Source organism: Rattus rattus, chromosome 7, assembly GCF_011064425.1.
Source record: "Rattus rattus isolate New Zealand chromosome 7, Rrattus_CSIRO_v1, whole genome shotgun sequence".
In the NCBI taxonomy this organism is placed as follows: Eukaryota; Metazoa; Chordata; class Mammalia; order Rodentia; family Muridae; genus Rattus; species Rattus rattus.
Genome location: NC_046160.1, coordinates 39,650,846 through 39,659,514, shown reverse-complemented (window position 1 = coordinate 39,659,514; position 8,669 = coordinate 39,650,846). Strand labels below are relative to the sequence as shown.

The window sequence follows — 8,669 nt, the reverse complement described above, 5'->3', positions numbered from 1 at the left end:
CCATAGGGAAGAGACATCAGCTATGAGCTTCAGAGAGAATGGAGACAATGATCCTCGGCTCCATACCTACCAGCCCTCTTCCTTTGAAGGATGTATTTCTTTGTTGAGTCAGTTTCTTGACATCTCTCTACTTCTGCCTCATGTGCTTGCCATGAAATCCAGATGAAATGAGAGTGTGGATGAATTCTGCCAGATGCTGAGAGCCCAGAGGTGGGGAAGGCCATCAGCATCCTTGGCATCTGCTTCCTTGAGCAGCTACTGAGTCATGTACAATCTGCAGAGTTCTACTCTGTTCTTACTGTGTCTTTCAGGGAAGAAAAGACGGTCTTCATCTTAGAAATGTGGGTTTGACCAAGTCACAGGAGCTGGCCCTGCCTGCAGTTTCCTGTACTAAGTGTTTCTTTGCCCACCAGAACAACTGATTCTAAGGCCTGTCTCCAGCAATGGCCTTCGCTAATCTATGCAAAATAATCATCAGTGACAGCCTGGATGCCTGCTGCCAGAGGATCCTGCAAGATGGAGGGCTGCAGGTGGTGAAGAAGCAGAACTTGAACAAGGAGGAAATGATAGCTGAACTCCAGGACTGTGAAGGCCTTACCATCCAGTCAGCTACTAAGGTCACTGCTGATGCCGTCAATGCAGCACAGAAGCTCCAGTTGGTAGGCAGTGCCGGTACAGGCATGGACAATGTGGATCTGGAAGCTGCCATGAGGAAGAGCATCCTAGTCATGAACGCCCACAACAGAAACAGCCTCAGTCCTGCGGAACTCACCTGTGGGATGATCATGTGCCAGGCAAATTTCCCAGGAAACAACTTCAATGAAAGATGGCAAATGGGACCTGAAGAAGTTCATGGGGCCAGACTGAATGGGAAGACACTGGGAAATCTTGGCCTAGGCAGAATTGGAAGAGAGGTGGCTACCTGAATGCAGTCCTTTGGAATAAAGACTGTAGGCTATGACCTCATCATTTCTCCTGAACTTGCTGCCTCCTTTGATGCTCAGCAGCTGCCACTAGAGGACATCTGGCCTCTCTGTGATTTCATCACTGTCCATACCCAACTCCTGCTCTCTACCACAAGCTGGCTGAATGGCAGCACCTTTGCCCAATGAAGGAAAGACATATGAGTGGTGAACTGTGCTTGAGGCCGCATTGTGGATAAAGGTGCCCTGCTCTGTGCCCTGCAGTCTGGTCAGTGTGCTGGTGCTGCACTGGATGTGTTTACAGAAACATCATGAAACTGAGCCTTAGTGGACCTTGAGAATGTCATCAGCTTTCCCCACCTGGGAGCCAGCACCAAGGAGGCCCAGAGCCACTGTGGAGAGGACATCACAGTCCAATTTGTGGACATGGTGAAGGGGAAATCTCTAACAGGGGTTGTAATGCACCAGTGCCTTCTCTCCACACACCAAGCCTTGGATTGGTCTGGCAGAACCATTAGGCATGCTAATGCATGCCTGGGCTGGCTTCCCTAAAGGGACCATCCAGGTGGTTACACAAGGAACATCTCTGAAGAATGCTGGGACCTGCTTGGGCCCTGCAGTCATTGAGGTGCTTCCTAACAAGCTGTGGGCTTGGTCCAGGGCACCACACCAATGTAGCAGGTGCTCAATGGAGCTGTCCTCAGGCCAGAGGTGCCTCTATACAGGGGCCAGCCCCTGCTTATGTTCCAGCCTCAGCCCTTTAACCCTGCAATGCTGCCCACTATGATCAGCCTCCTGGAAGGGGCAGATGTACAGCTGCTGTCCTACCAAACCTCCAAGGTATCTGATGGTAAGACCTGGCACATCATGAGCCTCTCCTCCCTGTTGACCAGCCTGGGAGCATGGAAGCAGCATGTTTCTGAGGCTTTCAGTTCTGCTTCTGACCCTGGGGCTCAGTGGTCCCAGTCCCTCAGGCTCTTCTGAAGAAACTCTCTCACTGTGACCTGTAGGGTGAGGATATTGCAGAACCAGGGTATCTGCCTGAACTAATATCTAGTAAAGAATCTAACTCAAAAAAACAAACAAAAAATCAAAATGAAACAAAAATGAAAACAAACAAACAAAAACAACAATAACAACAACAAAAGGCCATGGATTTAAATTCAACCTGAGCATCACCTTGGTTTGTGTCCCTAGGCCAACTGGTAGACCTCAAATGCAGTAATTGGTATCTATCCTGCCTTTTCAAGCAGCTTGTTTATAGTGAGCCATTCAGGTTCTTCTCTTGCTAACCCTCTAGACCCGTATGAAGCTCACAGCTATTCTGGCTTCCATTGGTCATTACTTTCTCAGATTTTGCTCAGAATTTGAACTGGCCAATAGGGAAGGCTATTTGGTGTTGGTAGACCCACTGTCCTTGGGCTAGAGCCTTGCATGACCATTGATTAGATTGCATCGTACACTGATAGTGTCCTCACCTGCATGACCTAAAATCAAGCTTTCTGAGAAAGCTCTCCCAGGCCTGGTACCTCTCTCCTCTGCCACTGGGAAATTGTGTTTCCTAGAGCTGCAAGCTGAGCTGACTGTAGGGTGGGTGGTTTATCTGCACAAACTCAATATACCATATGAGGCTTGGCAAGGCACCTAGAGTATCTCTCTCTTTATGTGCCCATCCTCCATGCAGGCCAGGGGGCCACTGCACATTCATGATCCTGAAATGTAACCCAGTATGGTGTTTGTCCAGCCCAGTCTTCTACCTTCATATCTAACCCTTGTTCAAGTACCCTTTTCCTTCTTAATATCATCTTGATCTTAAAGAATTTGGAAACTGATTGCAGAGAGGAGGGTGATATTGGTACCTTGAACCAAGGAGTCTTTCCTTTCCATACAAATCACAGCTTGTTTCAGTGTGGAAGTAAAATGTGAATGAGGAATTAGAAGTCTTTCTTCAGAGCTCCCCATGGGACCCTCTCGGTGGCTCTTGATGTGCTCTCTGATGTCATTTCTACACCCCCACACACACACGCACAATGTGCCTGACCCTTTAGCTAATTGTGTTTGTGTGTGGTTAGATGGCCTCTGTGTGGAAACTGTTGTTGATCGATAACACTAGAACCACTGAGTCCCAATAGAAACTTAGCTCTTAGGTGTTTTTATTGGCATAACTGTGTGGTGCGCCTATACTGCCTTCTTTGTTGTTGTTGTTGTTTTAGTTTTGTTTGTTTTGGTCTTTTGGGGGGTGTTTTTGGTTGTTGGTTGGTTGTTTTTTTTTTCTGTTTTGTTTTTGTTTGTTTTTTGTTTTTTTTTTTTACTTACACTGCCGTGACTGTGACTGTTTATGTACATGTTTTTAATTCTTTGAGGAGCTGGAATACTAGGTCATCTCGTGATTTTCTGTTTAACATTTTAGAAATTGAAATTGATTATCACAAGGCAACTTTACCAGCAATGTGTGAAGAATCAGCTCTTCGGATCCTAACATTGATTATTGTCTGCATCTGTGCTGATAGTCACCTCAGAGAGTAGAACTGATGCTATGTTATGATTTTTTTCTCACAAAAAAAGGGTTTAAGGTAGCATTTACCACATCTTGGAAAACTGTCTTAAATTATGCCCTCTACATATACCCATGCGTGAATATAATGCACTTTGAGCATATCACCTCCACCCCATTTTGTGTCTTTCACTTCTGATGATGTGATGCTCTCCCTCTCTTCCAAAACAGTCCCAGTTCTGCTTTTCTGTCTTTTATTGATAGAGGTAGAGAATCAGTAAGTTTAATTAGGGCTGCTTACATGCACAAGGCTATGGGGTATTTATAGGAGCATAGACAGCTCCCAGAGGCTACACCATTGAGGAAAAGGTCCCTCCTAACCCAACAATCAGTAACTACTTATAATTTCTCAGGAAGGAGATGGTGGCCACGAGTTCCTCTGCTTCCTAAGAGAATGTATGAATGTGAATATCACCATAGCTGCTGAGGGCTCAAGTGAGAAATGAAGTGAAATGCCTCTTAGTCAACATTCTACAGTTCTCCACTCTTCACATTTTTCTAGTGAATAATGGTGCTGAGTATTGGTCATTGTCTATGGGAAAATGGATTGTTTTCATATGACTGAGTTGTGTTATATATTCTAGATAGAAGCCTCTTACTGGATACATGATTGTAAATATGTCTTTCATTTCTTCCAATTCTCTTGCCACATTCACAGAAGTGCCCTTGCTGTCTAAATGGTCATCATTTTGATGAGGTTCTATTTGTCTTTGGCTTAGCATTTAATATATGACGCTTTTTTATAACCCAATAATATTTATGACTATATTTTCTTCTAAAGTTTTACAATTTCATTTTTTGTTCATTTAATCCTTTGATTTTTATTTTCACAACTTTCTTTCCTTCCTTCTTTCCCTGCCTTCTCCCTTCTTGCTTCTCTCCTCTCCCCCTCCTCCTCCTCTTCCTTCTTCATCGGCACTGTCATCATTGTGGTAAGAGAAAGTTTCATTCTGCAACCCAGATTGGTCTCAAAGTTGTAGAAATCCTCCTGCATCTATCCCCTGTTGTTCTTCTCCTCTACATATTGAATACTGGGATTGGCATATCAAACTTTCTTCCTGAATTCTGAGTTGGTTTTCCTGAGTTCTCAGTTGGTCTGGGGTAAAGGTCTAACTTCTTTCTGAATTGTCTAATTGTTAGTGTCTCTTAAAAAAAAAAAAGAAAAGAAAACACTTTTCTCATGAATTATCTGTGGGATGTTGCAGTCTTTTCTAGAATATTATCCTTCACTTTTAGCATTTGAGAGGTGCTTTCTTGACACATTCAGGGTTTGTCTTACCTAGGTTGTCACTCTGTGTTTTGATTCTCCCAGGAAGTTCAGAGTCCTAGAACCTCCACCTATGATACTTTTCCCAAGTTACTTGTCACCTTGAGATCCACTGCTCAGCTGCTTGTGCTATCTTCCCCAGTATAGCAAAGACTCTCTCACTTTTCCCTAAATCCATACAAAATGTCACCACAGGAGCAACATCTTTCACTAGGGTCTAAGGATAATTAGGTGAGACCTTGGTAGAGTCAGAAATATTACTTACCTCAGAGTCCAGAGAATGATGCTTATCTTAACAACATGAAATATTGTCCTTATTAGGTCTTTCCTCTTCATTCTGCCATATCTGTGCTTCCAGCCCTGGTCCCTTTAAGGCACCACATCTCTAGCCTACAGGCAGCTTGCTCTTGATATGCCAATCTAGGAACCTGAAAGAAATTAACCTGGTAGGTAACCCTTGCTATCAAGTTCTCAGAAAAGTCTTCTTCACTGTCACTCATGTTAGTGTAGAAAATCTTCTCTGCTCATCTTGTACTTCAATTCAGGTATTACACCTCCTACTACATTTCCTTATAATTAGGGTTCAGTTTACGGCGGGTAGAAAAGGCTTGGGAAATGTTCAATGGGTATATGAGTGACCAGAGACTTCAAAACTGTTCCATAGCGTATGCTGAAACCATGACTTCCCGACAATATCTGCCTAAGGAAAGTGGGTTGCTAAATGTATTTTATGAGAACATTTTAGGAAGTTGTGCTGAGAAAAAGTCAATCCAAACTCAAGGCCAGGCCCCATGTGTGGCTGAAGCAGCTGCCTGCGTCCCTGGATGTCAACATTACTGACTAGCTCTTTCCATCATGACTCTAGGCTGTTATGTTACTTCCAGGGCTTCTGTCAAAGGCAAAGGATTCTATAGTTCATCCACTGTTCTCAATAAGATAAATTAATAACTCAGATTACAACATGCTTGTGATTTGATAAGAGCCACATGGGTCAGTCACAAGTATAATTTTAATTTTTTGTAGTCACTATAGAAAAGGAACACATGAAATTAATTGCAACAGTGTATTTTACTTAACAAGATGTAGGTAAAATTTTACTGTGCAGCCAATATACCAATTACAATGACCTGCATTTTTTTTCCCAATGAAGTTTTTAGACCTTTATTTATACATTGTATACACAGCCTTAAAAATTCAAATATACCTTGTCTTGTTTAGGGCCGGTGATATAGCTTAGTTGGTGGAGTGCTTGCCTAGCATTGTATGAAGCCATGGATCCCCAGCACCACATTAACTGGGTATAATGGTCCAGACTTGTAACCCAAGCAGTCTGAAGAATCAGAAGTTCGAGGCCATCTAGACTAATTAAGTAATGAAATGTCAGCCTGGACTATATCACTTCTGTGTTCTCTCTCTCTCTCTCTCTCTCTCTCTCTCTCTCTCTCTCTTTCCCTCCCTCCCTCCCTCCCTCCCTCCCTCTTCCCCAAAAAAATTCCCCAACAAATTCATTAGCTACATAAATGTTTAATTCTCCATATGCCTTATAACTTTTGGGTTGGACAAGAGAGGCTTAGAGTTCTATTACAGTGAATTGATGTGGGACATAATTTTAATTTAGAACAACTATGCTATCGCTGAGGCATTAGGAAGCTTGGAGCAAGGAAAGGATGTATTTGCTGCATTGCATCTGGCAGCACTCTCTGAAAGATGGTCTTGGGAGGCCACTCTATGGGCCTCAAGAAAGTATGTGTGACAGGACCACAGCCTGTTGATTTTGTTAACTTGACACAAACCTAAAAAAGTGTGTGACTTATTTTTTTTTATTTTATAGAGCTTCAGAGTTAAAAGATTGTGGAATTCTAGAAAGACTTTGAAATTATTTTAGAGAGGTTTGAACTTTGGAAAGAGTCTTTGGACTTGTTGAGATTTTTAAAGATTTCAGAACACCAAAACATTAGCATTATTATGCTGTTATATTAATATCAAAATGACATCCTGGGGACAACAAGGAGGAACATTTATGATGCAATAGGGATGTATTTATGTATCAGGCTAACAAGGGGTCAGTTATATCAGTTAGGTTTATGTCAACTTGACACAGATCACTATCTTTCAGGAAGAGGGATTCTCAATTGAGAAAATATCTATTTAAAACTGCTTTAAAAGGCAAGACTATTGAACATTTTCTTGGTTAGTGATTTCTGTGGAAGGGGCAAGCGCACTGTAGGTGTTGTTACCCCTCGGAAAATTGTCCTGGGTTCTGTAAGAAAGCAGATTGAGCAATCATGGGGAGCAAGCCAGTAAGCAGCACCCCTCCATGGTCTCTGCATCAGCTCCTGCCTCCAGGTTCAGGCCTTGACTCCTCTTGGTGACAGAGCGTGACCTGACAGTCGAAGGCTGAAATGAGCTCTTTCCCCCCTAAGCTGATTTTGGGCATGGTGTGTTTTATCACAGACTAGAAACCCCAAGTAATACCACCCGTAACTCCATTCCGCATTCAAGTTAGAGGAAACTTTGAGGAACTGATCCTAAGGTGTGGAGTTCTGCTGAAAGCAGCCCCTGCCACACTTGTAGGGCTTCCAGAGAACTCTTCAGTTTTCTTATGAAGAGATGATTTTTTTTTTGGAGCTTCTGTTGGCAGTTTTTAATTTTTTTCTTCCAGCTCTTGTTGAGATTTTTTTATAGACCCTCAGTTGTTCATAATAAGCCACCCACTTTCGGATAGGTTTTCTCTGCTGCATCTGTTACTAGATGGTAGCAGTGAGCAAGTTCGAGTTTAGAAACACTATGGGAAATGTTAAACACTAGCATTTGGTGGTAGCAGGTGCCACGGGACCCACGTGAATGTCAGTCTCTGCAATCGATAGGGGATTCTGGGGAAACATTCACTTGCCCCTGTTTAAAATTCTGGGAAGGGTGGCATAATATCCGAGCATTTTCCCTTCAAGTTTCAGCTTAGGAAATCTGTCCCCAAAGCTGTGTGGATCTCTGGAGAAGGCCAAGTCCATACTGGCTCTTTTTACTTTCTGCTTTTTTTCCCCCCAAGTCTTTTCTCTCTTTTCTCCATGCTTCACAGCACTTAGGATTCCATTGTGCAAATTCTTGTTTAGGTTTTGAGATTTCTGTGCCCTCTCTGCCTGTTATGCTGACCACAGGATTTTGAACATGGAGAGGAAGACATCCATGCCTCAGGCTAGCCTATCATAAAACGAGAATGATCTACGCTACAAATCTACCTATAGCCAAGTGATAGGGACCCTAACTCTCCTATATAAGCCAGCCATTCTCACTACCAAGCAGGGCACCTGCTTATCAGCCCAGGTGAATTCTAATTTCATGGGAGATAGGTAATATAAGCCATGATGACTGATGACTGTACTAATAAAGGGAATCAGATATATAAATAAACCAAGGGATAGTGCTTCACATGGCCACAGATCATTGTCTGCAAAGACTGAACTAGGGCCAAAGAAAGAATGGTTACTTCCATGTGGAGCTATCTTGGAAAAATGCCACAAGGTGGTGAGTATCCAGTGAAGTCGAAATGGAGGAGAGGGAATATGTTAGAGAGCAGATAGGAAGGAGGCGTCTCTATCAGCAAGAGAAGTGTCCCAAAGGATGCCAAGGTATGTGGAAGCCTTTCAACAAGGCCTACGATAGTATGCCCAAGTGCAAGGCTGAGCAGATACAAGTGAGAGTTAGCCCACAGGAGAGGCAGTGCTCTGAGAGCCCAAGAAGCAAGGCTAAGGAATGTTGAGTTTCTGCTTTCTCTTATTCTTCCTTCCCTTTTGTTAAGAATGCATTCATGATTTATTTCCTGAAAGTCTTCCCCAAAAACCCGAGTCCCGCAATAAATGGCTCTTTGCTAGGCCGACCACACCCGGAACTGGTTCCTCTGATTATCCCTTCCATGGTAAAGCATCCC

At 43.2% G+C, this 8,669-nt stretch overlaps 1 pseudogene; it reads left to right on the top strand.

Annotated features, from left to right (window-relative positions):
- The first annotated feature begins 443 nt into the window (after nucleotides 1-443).
- On the top strand, nucleotides 444-1,907 carry LOC116906037 (annotated as a pseudogene).
- Nucleotides 1,908-8,669: the final 6,762 nt, after the last annotated feature.